At 50.5% G+C, this 9508-nt stretch overlaps 1 long non-coding RNA gene across 1 annotated transcript; it reads right to left on the reverse strand.

The window, feature by feature from the left end:
• Positions 1 to 1449: 1449 nt before the first annotated feature.
• On the reverse strand, positions 1450 to 9205 carry LOC125618532. The gene is made up of 2 exons (XR_007349874.1): positions 8989 to 9205; positions 1450 to 3061 (listed from the first exon to the last, which is right to left on the reverse strand). It is a non-coding gene; the product is annotated as an uncharacterized LOC125618532 (long non-coding RNA).
• Positions 9206 to 9508: the final 303 nt, after the last annotated feature.

The raw sequence follows: 9508 nt of genomic DNA on the forward strand, positions 1-9508 counted from the left end.
AGAGTCTCCCACTTGGCCTTTTCCAGGGCCAGGAGCTGGGCCTCATTCTGTGTTCACTGGGAGGCGATTCCAGGTAGGACTCACTGTGAGTCCATTCCAGGAATGGACTCTCTGTTTACATCTGTGCAATCTTGAGCAAATTACTTAAACTCTGATCTCTGGGAAAACCACTTTCTATCTCCTGGAGTATGAGAATTGGATCCAACCATGTGTACAGAGTGCAGAGCCCCCAGTTCCCTCTGTGGGAGCCACCATGATAACTGCAGGGACTTGGAATGCACGACAAAGATCAAACAAAACAGATCAAACAAGGGTCTCGCCTGCTGTTAAGCCTGCGGTCCTGGGGCTGGGAGGAAGGCCGCTTTTTGCTCATTCTAGGGTCTGGGCCACTGATCCATTAGTCAGCCCACATCTGTTATTGAGTTCCTAGTGGGACAAAACCCAGATCAGCTTCTCACAGGGTTCACAGTCCTGAGGGATGAATGTGGGGGCTTCAGGAAAGAGCAGCATGAGCTGAGGGCCAAACAGGATGACCAGGGCCTTGGGACTTGGAGAAAGGGACTGGCATGAAGACTCAGAGTTAGGGTGAAGGTTTCTGGAAGAGAAAGTCCTGGGCTGGGCCTCAGAGCATGGAAGGATCCAGATAGAGGAGAGCTCTGGGAGAACAGAACAGAAGGTCCAAGCTTTTGTGGTCCATCTTTGCCATCAAATGACTGCAAATGACTGGGGTGCATCAAATGACCTCTTGATACCCAACAGCCTCAACCATGAGCTCCTTCCACGTCTCCCTTCTCTGTGGCATGGTCTGGTCACACCAACACTCCATTCCCACACCGTTGACAGACATCTCTCATCAGCTACAGAGCACCACTCCCTGCACCCCACACGCTTCTTACATTTCTCAAAATAGGAAGCTATTACCCATCTAGTGAGATTAGCACTGGAGGATCATTTTGTTGATCCAGGGTGAATTTGAAACAAGGCACCCCCAAAACTCCAAGTCCTGGCTTCTCCATTGCAAGCTGTGTGCCTTTCAGGAAATGTTTTGACCTCCCTAGAACTCATCCTCCTGTCGAGGGCAGGGGACTCCTCATTCCTACGCCAGGGAATGCTGCAACACTCAAATGAGATCATGTGCACGAGGCCCCAATAAAGCACAAAACCCAGAAGAGAGGAAGGCAAGGCCACGCTGCAGCCAGACGTCAGAAATCATCAGCAAACGCATCCATTAGGGCCCCGCTTGCAGCTTCTTGGAGGAAGCACATGCAGGAGGAGTGGGAGTGAGACGCGGGGCCTCAGAGCCGTCAGCCTGTGGAATCAGGGTTGGGAAGCTGGGCCTCAGCACAGAGAGGGTGGAAGGGCGTCCCAAGCATGTTCTCGGAGAAGCAGCCCAGGACCTGAGTTCCCATGACAGGCGGGAGATGTGCTGGAAAGACAGGCACTGCCATCTAAGAGACAGATGCTTTTGTTTGATGACAGATAACACAGAGCCGGATTCCTTGGCTGAAGCCGAGCCCTATTCACTAGGACCTGGGATTGAGGTCGTGCCATGGGTCCCTGCTTGTCTCGAGCCCCCAGCCCTGGACTCGCCCCGCCACTCCGAACCCTTTACCTTGGGATCTTTTCCTAGGAGTAGCTCTCCCTGTTTGGCGTGCAGAGGAGCCCCACCCTGGCCCAGAAAGACCTTTATAAATCATCCAAGGTTCCACTGTGTGTGACACTGGCAGAAACCGAGCACAGAGAGGTCAGAGCCTCTTCCAAGGTCACCCAGCACACTGGTGTCAAATCCAGACTCCAGCCAGGTCCCTTCCCTGCCAGGCACCACACAGCTCCCAGGGTCAAACTCAGATTGTGGCCAGTAAATCCAGGGGAGGCTCTGCTGTCCCGCTGAGCTTTCCTCCCTCTGGTTCCTCCCCAGCAGTAGCCCTGAAGGCAGAACAGCCTGGAACATTCGTTCCTGCAAACCTCATTACAAAAGCCTTTTCCCTCTTTTTCCTGAAGGCGGTTGCTTTGCTAAGGTCATTTCTGGAACGGGGAGGGGGTGCCCTATTCATCTTTCCTGTACGCCCCACCCCCCTCAGGAAATGAGGGGTCTTGCTTTCCTTGAGTGATCCATTCCTGACGTGAGCTCGCTGCCGAGGCGGGTCTGCTGGAGCTCTATTAACTCAGGCCTTCCCTCAACTTTATAAGGCTCTGGGACAACATCTGGAAACAGATGTTTGCTCAGAGACGGAGCAGGAACAGGAGGCCTGGAGCCAAAACAAGCCTCAGCCCTCGGGAGGGGCAGTTGTGGTGAGGGCTCTGGCCGGGCACAGGGCACCGGGCTGGTGTGGGAGCTGTGCAGAGAGCAAGGAATGGCTCTCACTCTGGGCCTGGGCACAGGTAGCCTTTTGCTAAATGGCCTGGCCCATCGTTGGATCTTTGATGGGTTGCTGCGGATGTTGGGCCTGCTCAGGGATGGGCCCATGCTGCAGGGGCAGGCCTGTCCCCGCAGCTTCCCTTCCTGCTCCCACCTCATAGCCCAGGGTTAGGAGTCTAGCTCCTTGAACACATGAACTTTGTTACCCCCAAACAGTAAATTCCCATAGGTCTGGAGACTTGATCCAAGTCAAATTTGTTGCAGTTCCAAATGTGAAGCTCCAGGCTGGGCTCAGGACAGCTCTTAGCAAAACTGTGCCAGTCGTGGTGGTGATAATAGTGATGGTGATGGTGGTGGTGATGGTGGTGGTGGTGATGGTGGTGGTGGTGATGGTGATGGTGGTGGTGGTGATGGTGATGGTGGTGCTGGTGGAAGACGTGAATGTGGACACAAACTAAGGTCATCACCTGTTCACCAAGTTTGCTCCAGTTCCATGTCTTTGCTAGGTACGTGACCAAGCTGGGCCAAGCACAGAACCACACATCCCAATTCCTGTGATCTGAGCCCAAAGGGCAACCAAGCTCAATTCATCAGGGAACTTTCTTGGGATTTTTTCAACTTGATAGATGAAAATTCTTTCGCTTTTGGGTCACTATACAGCCAGTATATGGATCCACAAAGCTCACATGGACAGGGGTCTCTCTGCAAAAAAAAAAAAAAAAAAGAAAGAAAGAAAAAGAATTAAATAAATGGGAGTAAAGCAGAGATGGACAGAAAGAAAGCTTCCTAATTATGTTCGGTGTTTGAGTGCTGTGGGCACAGTGGCTAGGAGAGTCCTACTCTTTCTGTAGTCCTACTCTTTGGGTGGGTGAGACATAAACCCGCAACCACATTTTTTTCCTTAAATTCGTTGACTTGGGTTTCTGTCTCTTTCTGCCTGAGGGTTCTGACTGACCGCAAGCAGCAGGTGATCATGGGAGTGTAAAGGTCACCGTGTGGGAGCGACCCCAGCAACGTCAATGGTGAAGAGGAAGATGGAAATGGCAGAGGCCACATCAGTGATGGAGGGGGTTGCAAGATGCAGAGGTGATAGTGATCCTGGTCTAGATGACGGTGACATTGCCAGGATGGTACTGTTGATGATGGCAGTGACCTGGTGTTTGATTGTGATGATCACAGAGATGCTAAGCCCTCTCCGGCCTGTTCTGGATATGTAGACACACAGGCTCAGCTGACCCAAGAAAGGATAATTAGAAAAGGTTCTTTAGTGGGGCCAGGAGAACAGATTCTTCCAGAATGTCAGGCCCTGTCCTTGTTCTTGCCTGGCTAATTCTCCTAGCTCAATCTGGGCCTGCAGAGGAGAGGAGTAACAGATGGGGTCCCATAGACCTTCAGAACCATATTAGAATGTTCTGGAACAAAGAGAATTGGGGATTCCCAACCCCTTCAGATCCTTTTGAGAATTTCAAGCCCCGGCAGCCAAAGGAGTAGCCAGGTTCAAACCAGAAAGATGAGTGTGGGGCGAGCCTGGGAAAGGAGTCTAACTCCTTGAAGTTAGACTCTGGCCCGAAGGAGAGCTGATCTGTGTTCTCTGCCTGATCATTTATACTTGAGCTGTACCTATCTGTGAATATTTGCTCACCATGGTCTACTCGATGAAAATGAGCTGCTTCTGGAGAATAACAGGAGCTGATTTTTGAGAAGCATTTACTATGGGCCAGGCACTGTTCGAAGTGCTTTATATGCCTCACTGCACCTGATGAAACCCTCGCCACAGCAGGGGTTTCTGTTCCCCTAGTTGACAGATGAGGAAGCCCAGGTGCAGAGAGATTATGTAACTCACCAAGTCCTGCTGCTCAGAAGGGAGGGTGGAAAGCCACGTGGTCTAGGCTCTGGGTGCCACCCCCACGCATCTCAGTTATGGGGAGCTTCTTCCCCCACACTTGAGCACACTTCCAACCTCGCTCCTTCTTCAACTGCCTCCTTTCTCCATCTCCTGCTACTCAGGAGAGAACTTTCCAGAGGGAGGGCCTGAGACCAAGAGGGACGAAGTGCATTTGTGTGGGTCCCGTGGAAGAAGCTGTCTGCTTCAGGGAACTGACAGGCCCTAGCATCCCCCATGAAGGGTAGGGGGAGCGCTGACAGAGGAGGGCTGGGCTGCTGGGATGGCTGCCCCTTCCTTGGTCTCTCCTCCCAAACAGAAAGCTCCTGCCTGCCTCAGAAAGCTCAGAGCTCCAACATTCTGCCACAAAATAAGACATGAGTCACGGCTCCAGGGTCAGTCAAACCCGGGTGTCATTCTCACACTGCCTTGGGCTGGCAACTACTTCTCTAAGACTAGATTTCCACACCTGTAAAATCCAGGTAATAATACCTGTCTCCCAGATTATCTGGAACATTCGTTGTGTCAAGGGCCTAGCCCACAGCTTGGCACATAGGAAGCCTTCAATAAATGTCAGCCACGGTTATTCCAACAGCATTTGAATTCCCCAGACTTCAGTTCTCCTCCTTGTCAGTTTCCTTCTCATCCATGAACAAGATTTCTGCTCTGCTAAAAGGAGAGAGGCCCAGAAGGGAAAGATCAACCGGCTAAAGAAACCCAGACATGAATTTAATAGCAGAAAGGGTCAGTACTGGCCCCCGAGCCTCCTCCCGCCCCCAGAAGTTACATAGTCCTGTGGCTGGATTTTTAAAAATAAACACATGCCATTTCCACAATGGAAAGTTTTCTTTAAAAAAAAAGAAAGAAAGAAAGTAAAACATACTCCTGTCGTCTCTCTTGGCCAAAGAGGACTGAGAAAGATAAATTAAGCCTTTTCCTCAAACGCACCAGCTTCCAGCTCTGGGCCCCACCCTGCCTGGTTCTGGCTTTATTGGAGTCCCCTCCCCAGTGCCCCTGGGATGCCCACCGGGAGTCTACCTGAGATATTATCTTTTTTGTTGGGGGAGGGGTGTCCCACATGCCCAATTTTAGTTTTTTCTTCTTTTTAGTGGTGCCCCCTGCCGGCAGGAAGAGCCACTGCACTTTTTAATCCCGTTGACTTTTCTTTAGTTTCCAACATGGTCGACGACCACCCCTTGGTTGTCCCACAGAGACCCCACCGGGTGAAATACTTGTCTAAGATCAACCAGTAAGTAAATGGCAGAGCCAGGACTAGAGGGTTTGTTTTCCTGGCCTAGAAACTCTCCCAAACACACCAGCCTCTGCCCCACCAAAGCAGGGCTCGGAAATCCTGATGTCATCCACTTGGTGTCCACGTAATGAGGAAAGTTCTGAATTTGGAGTCAGAAGACAGGAGCTCTATTTGCTCTTCACCTTCTGTGCCCCCTGGCGTAACCCACAGGGATAAGAGTCCTAGCTCCTTAGGCTGGTGGTGACAACAAAGGGCCTTGGACATGGAAGGGACTTGATACATATTTTCAAATTTAAAATCACATAAAACTGTCATTGTTTCCCATGGAACATTGTAGGGGGTCTTTTAATTAGTTTACTTAGGTATGTGGGATTTTCTGGGGTATTTTTGTATTTTTTGTTCTTTATTTTTTTTTTTTATAATGAACATGCATTTCTTCTCTAATAAAAATATTTCTCTTAATTTTAAATGAAACTCAAACAAAATATCTGTGCTTCTCAACCACATTTCCTTTCTGAACACTCTTCCCCTCAGTTCAGAAAAAGCAAGACAGACATGCACAGCATGTCATTTTGGTCCATGACAGGCTGCATGGATAGCAGTGGTACCACGAGATGATGTTGCCTGGTGCCATCATAGCCATCAGGGTGTGTGAATATACTTTGTGATGTTTGCACAACGATTAAATAGCAGTGCAGATCTCAGACTGTATCCCCATCATTACTGGATGCATGGTTGGGATCGAGCCTCTAACATCACGCCACGTAGACAGCCACATGCTTCACCTGATGTTGTGGCTTGGTTCCCAGGAAGATGCACTCTGAGACAGGGAAGGGAACGCAGGGGGTATGTGAGAAGAACAGAGCAGAGGTCGAAGTTCAACTGCAACACAGCACCAAGAGAGAGCAAAGCCAAGCCCTCGAGGAGCTGGAGCTCAGATGCTCCTCAGAGTTGCCCTGTGTTTTAGTCAGCTTTTTTCCTGCTGGGACTAAAAGGTCTGACCAGAACAATTTTAGGGGAGAAAAAGTTTATTTGGGGGCTCACGGTTTCAGAGGTCTAAGTCTATAGACAGCTGGCTCCGATCCTTAGGGCCTGAGGAAGAGTGTGCCAGAGGGAAGCAGCTCACGTGATGATCAGAAAGCAAAGAGAAACTGGGCTCACCAGATACACAATATACACCCAAAGCCACGCCCCCAATGCCCACCTCCTCTAGCCACACCCCCCCACCTCCAGTCACCACTCAGTTAATACCATCAGGGGATTGATTCACTGATTGGATTAAGGCTCTCATAATCCAAAAATTTCTCCTCTAAACTTTCTTGCATTGTCTCACACAAGAGCTTTTGGGGGACACCTCTCTTCCAAACCATAACACCCTAAAGAGAAGTAAGGTCACCTGTGCTAGACACTCATGTGTGGAGTCACTTCCACGGACTGCCTGGACTTGGAAACAGATCAAAGCGTTGGAAGTACATCATTAGAATGTTTTGGGTAGCAAGGTATAGAAAGCCTGACCCATGTAGATTGGAACAATAAAGATTCACATGATTGAAAATGCCAGAGGCAGGTCTGGTTTCAGGCCAGGCTTGATCTAGAGTGCAATGGTGTCATTAAGACCCAGTTTCTTCCTTCCTTACCTCCCTCTTTTTCTCTTTTCTACATTTCTCCCTCCTTCCCTTACTCCCCCTCCTGCTTCTTCCTGTAAGGAACCATCACTTTCAGCCCCATTTTCCAGTGGTCCCAAGATGATCCTCACAGTTCCCAGAGCTGAAGGCTTTCCCACACACATCCTGCCACCTTCCTTCAGCACCATGAGGAGTCCTGGGAGCCTTCCAACTGGGCTAGCTCAGGTCACATGTCCACACTAGACCAATCATTGGGCTGGAGGAGGGAATGGGATCCCTGGCCTAGAGCAAGGACAGAGCCCATTCTCCCGAGCCACTGTCCTAGGACAGAAAATAGAGCTATTAGGAATGGGTTCCAAGGGACCACCAGTCAACCCTGCATGTTCCATGGTGCTGTGGACCTCATGACCTCTTGATCGTAATAACACATTTAAATACCTCAATAATAGCTGAAGTTCTGTGATGCCTCACGGCGGAGGTACCATTATGGAGGCTCCCAGGACTCCCTGTCGCCTGCCTATGGCTGTGGTAATGGCTGATTTTCTCTTCCGTGGTGTGGTGGGCGCTTTGATTTTCACTACACCTCAAATCTTCACACCTTGCTCATGGCACGGTACCCCAGATTCCCTCTGAGAATCAACCCACCTTCCCCTTCTGGCCCTTGTGATTTGAATGAGGCCACGTGACCTAGGATTAGCCAATCAGCGCGTCCCAGTTTCTTGGCTTCAGTGATTGGTTCAGAGAGAGACACATGATCCGGTCTGGACCAATGACCGCCAGGCGCAGGAGGAAAGGTTCTTGCTCCCTGTAGCTGGTGAACCCCGGAGGGAGTAGCCTGGATCTGCCGACAGCTTTGAACCATCCTGTGAACGTGAAGACCACGGAAGGGAGGAGGGCTGAGAATGGACCAAGACTGCTCCCTAGTGACAGTTTGAAATCCTGAGACAAGCGTCACCTGAAGACAGAGCTACCCTGGACACCTAAGGAATACATTCAGGGATTTGTCTCTTGGCTAAAGCCACAGGAGCTGGTTTTCAGGCCCCGCAGAGGGCTGACAGCTGATTGGTCTGTGCAGAGCCTGACTTCAAGCGAGGAGGCCATTTCTCTGCCAAGTGCTTCTGCTTGAGCGTGTTGAAACTGGCGCCTGCTAAGAAGCAAAGCTGTTGTCTGTAGCGGCTCAGAGTCATCCTGTCTGGCGATCTATCCTAGCCAGGAAGGAGCAAGGGTCCCTTCTGAAGAATAGGGGAGAAGGAGGTGCTCCAAAGGGAGCAGAAGCCAAAGGCAGGCAAGGTCACCCCCTTACGAAGGCATCACGGGGGCGCTACGTAGGTCACTCCCTGGGGAAATTAAGCCAGGCTGTTGGGAATGTTTCCCAAGAGAATGTGCACAGCGCGGCTGCCCGTTTCCTCTCGAGTCCTTCCTCAAATGGCTAAATAATCCAAAGGGCTTTGCTATGTGTTTTTCATTCCACATACTATTTACCCGGCCTGTCTGTCCAGCCAGCTAAGTTCAGCCCGATAGACACATTCTTCTAGTGGAATTCAAGTTAATGGAATCCCATAACTCGGGATGACCACGTGTCAACTGTCCCACTGATCAGCAGATGTCCCCGAGCAGCTTCTCCATCCAGCACATCCAGGAGTACCCAAGTTTGGTTGGACACTCTTGGGAGGGTTGCATCCTGATGCGATGCTTGCTTCTCAAAGAGATCAGAATTGGGGAAGATAGGGTACTGAAAAACAAGCTATTATACAGGACAGAGAGGAGGAAGAGCCCGCGAGAGGAGGAACCTACCCTGTGAGGAGCTGGGGGAGAGGGGCCAGCGGGGGCTGGTTTGGCAGCATCCACAGGGGCCTGTGTTGGGGCTTACCTTCCAGAGCTGAGGAACTTCACTCCAGGGAGAGGCTGGAAGGCTTTCTGGGCAGAGGAGACTGTGGGAGCAGAGACGTGCAGTGATAGGAGGCCTGTGTTGGTCCTTCCCTGTCTTCCTCCAACTGTTTCCATTGCTAAGTTTCTACCTCTGAAGCTCACAGGGGGTTATGAAAATATCACACTCAAGGAGTGAATGGTTGAAACTGGGCCTTCACAATCACATTGGCTCTTATCTTTAATTACGTTCTTGTTCTTCTGGCCAGGATTCTCCTTTCTTTGAGCCAATCCAATAAGCTCAAAGCAAAACCGAGAACTGTATTTTTGGCAGCCACACAGAGGTTCCTGAACCATCCTTCTAGGGGAAAACCTACTGGCAGCCCACACTTTATTTGTCACAATTGACCACGCTAGATTATATGAGCTCACAAGCAGGGCCTGCTAACCGTTTCCATGTTGGAGGGGGCTGGGGCATGAGCACAAGGGATTTGAGAAAAGAAGAATGAACCTGTTTCCAAAGG

Source organism: Marmota marmota, unplaced genomic scaffold, assembly GCF_001458135.2.
Source record: "Marmota marmota marmota unplaced genomic scaffold, marMar, whole genome shotgun sequence".
In the NCBI taxonomy this organism is placed as follows: Eukaryota; Metazoa; Chordata; class Mammalia; order Rodentia; family Sciuridae; genus Marmota; species Marmota marmota.